This window comes from Silurus aristotelis, assembly GCF_946808225.1.
Source record: "Silurus aristotelis genome assembly, chromosome: 23".
Lineage (NCBI taxonomy): Eukaryota > Metazoa > Chordata > Actinopteri > Siluriformes > Siluridae > Silurus > Silurus aristotelis.
Window position 1 is genome coordinate 7,336,324 of NC_139596.1, and position 6,138 is coordinate 7,342,461.

Genomic DNA, 6,138 nt, shown 5'->3' on the forward strand with positions numbered 1-6,138 from the left:
ACCTCGGCTGTTGAAAGGTTCAGCGAATCACGTCACTGCGCCGCCATGTTGGATAAGTTAACACTTATATATGCACCTTTATCACTGACTCAGTTTACACACAAATACAGCAACTAGTGAAATAAATCCATTAACTCCAACTCCATAACATTTCTAAATGTATTAGAATATTACTATTAATGTATTAATATTAGTGTGAATATTTGAATTTAAGCTGCAAAAAGATCTATCTATCTATCTATCTATCTATCTATCTATCTATCTATCTATCTATCTATCTATCTATCTATCTATCTATCTATCTATCTCTATATCAATCTCTCCCTCTCTCTCTCTATCTGTCTGTCTAGCTATCTCATTCTCTATCTATCTATCTATCTATCTATCTATCTATCTATCTATCTATCTATCTATCTATCTATCTATCTATCTATCTATCTCGCTCTCTCGCTCTCTATCTCTCTCTCTCTCTCTCTCTCTCTCTCTCTCTCTCTCTCTATCTGTCTATCTCTCTCGCTCTCTCTCTCTTTTTTTTAATCTATCTCTCTCTATCTCTCTCTCTCTCTCTCGCTCTCTCTATCTATCACTCTATATCTATCTATCTATCTCTCTCTCTCTCTCTCTCTCTCTCTCTTTATCTATTTCTCTCTCTCTATCTATCTCTCTCTCGCTCTCTCTATCACTCTATATCTATCTAGCTCTCTCTCTCTCTTTCTCTCTCTCTCTCTATCTCTCTCTCTCTCTCGAGTGTTAAGATGGTTCTCTAAACACATTCCTATGTTGTTTCTTCAGTGTTTATAGGATCTTCACGATGTGAGTATGTAAGGTACACAGAAAGTCTTTACCTAGGCTCATACATCTCCAGTTATTATGTCTTCTTACCTAATCAGAAACAGTTTTAGGTTTGGTTTTCTCCAGTGTGTATATATACTTGTCTGTTATCTGCATTAAACTGAAGAGGAACATATGTGCCATTCTGTGTGCTGTGTGATTCCTCCCTAATCGGAAAAAGCACCACGGGCATCGTAGATCGCATGGAAAACCTCTCCAAGAATTAAGTTTTGTATGGGCATGATAAAAATCTAACAGCGAGCGACCTCCTTCAGTGGATTTTGTTTTATTATTTTCAACATTGTACAACCCAGCCATTAGGGGGGCACAAGCCAGTGTACTCTTAGTGCCGGTCCCAAGCCCGGGTAAATGGGAAGGGTTGCGTTAGGAAGGGCATCCAGCGTAAAACATGTGCCAAATCAAATATGCGGATCACAAATGAGAATTTCATACCGGATCGGTCGAGGCCCGGGTTAACAACGACCGCCACAGGTATCGTTAGCCGACAGGGTACCGGTGGAAATTGGGCTACTGTTGGTCGAAGGAGGAGAAGGAGAGGAGGAAGGCGTCTACAGAGACGGCAGGAAAAGGAGCAGTGTAGGAGAGTAGAGGTTCGGGTTGGTACTTTAAATGTTGGTACTATGACGGGTAAAGGGAGAGAGATAGCTGATATGATGGAGAGGAGAAAGGTAGATGTGTTGTGTGTTCAGGAGACCAAGTGGAAAGGGAGTAAGGCCAGGAACATTGAAAGTGGGTTTAAACTGTTTTATCATGGTGTGGATGGGAAGAGAAATGGTGTAGGGGTGATTCTGAAGGAAGCGTACAGTAAGAGTGTAGTGGAGGTGAAGAGAGTTTCTGATAGGGTGATGATCGTGAAGGTGGAAGTTGAAGGGATGATGATAAATGTCATCAGTGCCTATGCTCCACAAGTTGGCTGTGAGATGGAGGAGAGAGAAAGATTCTGGAGTGAATTAGATGAAGTGGTAGATGGTGTACCTAGGAAAGAACGATTGGTGATTGGGGCAGACTTTAATGGGCATGTAGGTGAAGGGAACAGAGGTGATGAGGAGGTGATGGGTAGGTATGGTTTTAAGGAGAGGAATGTGGAAGGGCAGATGGTGGTAGATTTTGCTAAAAGGATGGAAATGGCAGTGGTGAACACGTATTTTAAGAAGAAGGAGGATCATAGGGTGACGTATAAGAGTGGAGGAAGGTGCACACAGGTGGATTATCTTCTGTGTAGGAGATGCAACCTGAAGGAGATTGGAGACTGTAAGGTGTTGGCGGGGGACAGTGTAGCTAGACAGCATCGGATGGTGGTCTGTAGGATGGTTTTGGAGGCGAAGAAGAAGAGGAGGAAAGTAAGGTTTGAAAGAAGAATAAGATGGTGGAAACTGAAGGAGGAAGAGTGTAGTGTGAGGTTCAGGGAAGAGGTCAGACAGGGGCTTGGTGGTGGTGAAGAGGTGCCGGATGATTGGGCAACTACTGCAGGAGTGATGAGGGAGGCAGCTAGAAAAGTACTTGGTGTGACATCTGGAAATAGAAAGCAAGACAAGGAGACGTGGTGGTGGAATGAGGAAGTGCAGGAGAGCATTAGGGGAAAGAGGTTGGCAAAACAGAAGTGGGATCGACAGAGTGATGAGAAAAGTAGGCAGGAGTACAAGGAGATGCGGCAGCAGGTTAAAAGGGATGTGGCGAAAGCCAACGAAAAGGCATATGAGGAACTGTATAAGAGGTTGGACACTAAGGAAGGAGAAAAGGATTTATACCGATTGGCCAAGCAGAGGGACCGAGCTGGGAAGGATGTACTGCAAGTTAGAGCAATAAAGGATGGAGAGGGAAATGTGTTGACTAGTGAGGAGAGTGTGTTGAGAAGATGGAGGGAGTATTTTGAGCAGCTGATGAATGTGGAAAATCAGAGAGAGAGAAGGTTGGAGGATGTGGAGTTGGTGAAGCAGGATGTATATAGGATTAGTAAGGAGGAAGTGAGAGCAGCGATTAAGAGGATGAAGAATGGAAAGTCGGTTGAACCAGATGACATACCGGTAGAAGCGTGGAGATGTTTAGGAGAGATGGCAGTGGAGTTTTTAACCAGATTGTTTAACAGGATTCTGGAAGGGGAGAGGATGCCTGAGGAATGGAGAAGGAGTGTGCTGGTACCGATCTTTAAACATAAGGGAGATGTGCAGACCTGCAGTAACTACAGGGGAATTAGGTTGATCAGTCACACCATGAAGTTATGGGAAAGAGTAGTGGAAGCCTGGCTGAGAGAAGAGGTGACCATCTGTAAGCAACAGTATGGTTTCATGCCGAGGAAGAGCACCACAGATGCCTTATTTGCTTTGAGGATGTTGATGGAGAAGTATAGAGAAGGACAGAAGGAGCTGCATTGTGTATTTGTGGATTTAGAGAAAGCGTACGACAGGGTGCCGAGAGAGGAGTTGTGGTATTGTATGAGGAAGTCAGGTGTGTCAGAGAAGTATGTGAGGGTGGTGCAGGACATGTATGAGGACAGTGTGACGGCAGTAAAGTGTGCAGTAGGTACGACAGACTGGTTCAGGGTGAAGGTTGGACTGCGTCAAGGATCGGCCCTGAGCCCTTTCCTGTTTGCAGTGGTGATGGACAGGTTGACAGACGAGGTCAGACAGGAGTCTCCCTGGACTATGATGTTTGCAGATGATATTGTGATTTGTGGTGAGAGTAGAGAGCAGGTTGAGAAGAGCCTGGAGAGGTGGAGATATGCGCTGGAGAGAAGGGGAATGAAAGTCAGTAGGAGTAAGACAGAGTACATGTGTGTGAATGAGAGGGAGGGCAGTGGAGTGATGCGGTTGCAGGGAGAAGAGGTGGAGAAGGTGGAGGAGTTCAGGTACCTGGGGTCAACAGTGCAAAGTAATGGAGAGTGTGTTAGGGAAGTAAAGAAAAGAGTGCAGGCAGGGTGGAGTGGGTGGAGAAGAGTGACAGGAGTGATTTGTGATAGAAGAGTATCTGCAAGAATGAAAGGGAAAGTTTATAGGACTGTGGTGAGACCTGCGATGTTGTATGGATTAGAGACAGTGGCATTGAGTAAAAGACAGGAGGTGGAGCTGGAGGTAGCAGAGCTGAAGATGTTGAGGTTTTCGTTGGGAGTGACAAGGATGGACAAGATTAGAAATGAGTTTATTAGAGGGACAGCACATGTAGGATGTTTTGGTGACAAGGTGAGGGAGGCGAGATTGAGATGGTTTGGACATGTGCAGAGAAGGGACATGAATTATATTGGTAGAAAAATGCTGAAGATGGAGCCACCAGGTAGGAGGAAAAGAGGAAGGCCAAGGAGGAGGTTCATGGATGTGGTGAGGGAAGACATGCAGGTAGTTGGTGTAAAAGAGGCAGATATAGAGGACAGGGTGGTATGGAGACAGATGATCCGCTGTGGCGACCCCTAATGGGAGCAGCCGAAAGAAGAAGAAGAAGAAGATTTTCAACATTGTACATAAATATTGATGACATCCAAACTATGTATGAAATGAATGGAAATTATGTCATGAACAAAAAAACATGGTAAACAACCCAGAATATGTTTTTTTATTTTAGAGTGTCCAAAGTAGCTACATTTAGCTTTTAGGGCAGCTCATGGCATTCTCTTGTCAGATTCATGAGGTAGTCAACTCAAACGATTTTTAATTCACCTGTGTGCCCTGTCAAGACTTCATTTGTGACATTTCTTGCCTTCTTAATGTGCTGTAGACCATCAATTGTTTTGTGCAGAGGAAAGGGTGAGTACAGAGTCAATAGCCCTATTAGTGGTACTACAACCTCTGTACAAATCCATATTATGGCAAAAAACATTCAGTGAAGTTTAGAGAAAAGACAATCCAACATTACTTTAAGAAATGAATGTCAGTCAATATGAAAAATCACAAGTAATTTAAATGTATCCCAAAGTGCAGTCTCCAAAACCATCAAACTCTTTGATAAAACAGGCTCTCATGTGGACCGTCCCAGGAAGGGAATTGTAAGAGCTACATCTGCTGCAGAGGATAAATCTATAAAATTTACCAGCCTCAGAAACGTCAGATGTACAGAAATGCTTATTGGGGTTCAAGTGGCAGACATATTTCAGCATCCACTGTTCAGAGGAGACTGTATATAAATATATATATATTGTCAAGTATGTTTGCACTTACAAGGAATTTGTTTTGGTGGCAGAAGCTTCCAGCTGCACATTTATTAAAAGTAAGAGTAAAAAGTAGAGAAAAAGATTTTATAAATTATAATAAAACAATAATAATAATAATAATAATAATATTAAAATAATAATAAAATAAATAAAAAGTTATTGCACATATTTATATAGAAAAAAGTAGAGTATTATTGCATATAAAGATACAGATTTAGATGATTTAGAAAATGTAGTGTTGCGCATATTGTTATTGAACAATGGGAAGAGCATTTAAGTGTTCATGAGGTAGACTGCTGGGGGGAAGAAACTTCTCTTGTGCCTGGCCATCCTGGTGCTTGATGCTCTGTATCGTCGGTCAGACTGCAAAAGTTCAAAAAGCATATTTCTTGGATGTGAGGGATCAAGAGTGATTTTCTGAGCCTTTTTTCTCAGTCTGGATGTAATCAACTGATCATCCGTCTCCATACCCCCTGTACTCTACATCTGCCTCTTTCAACCCAACCACCTGCATGTCTTTCCTCACCACATCCATAAACCTTCTCTTTAGTCGTCCTCTTTTCCTCCTTCCTGGTGGCTCCATCCTAAGCATCCTCCTACCAATATACCCCATGTCCCTCCTCTGCACATGTTCAAACCATCTCAATCTCGCCTCCCTCACCTTGTCTCCAAAATGTCCTACATGCGCTGTCCCCTTAATAAACTAATTTCTAATCCTGTTCATTCTCGTCACAACCAAACAAAAACCTCAACATCTTCAGCTCTGCTACCTCCACCTCCACCTTCAGTCTTTTAGTCAATACCACCATCTCTTAATATACATACAACATTGCAGGTCTCACCACAGTCCTATAAACTTTCCCTTTCACTCTTGCAGATACTCTTCTATCACAAATCACTCCTGCTATTACTCTTCTCCACCCACTCCACCCTGCCTGCACTCTTTTCTTCACTTCTCTAACACACTCTCCATTACTTTGCACTGTTAATCCCAGGTACCGAAACTCATCCACCTTCACCACCTTTTCTCCCTGCAACCGCACCACTCCACTGCCCTCCCTCTCATTCACACACATGTACTCTGTCTTACTCCTACTGACTTGCATTCCATTTCTCTCCAGCATGTACCTCCACCTCTCCAGGCTCTT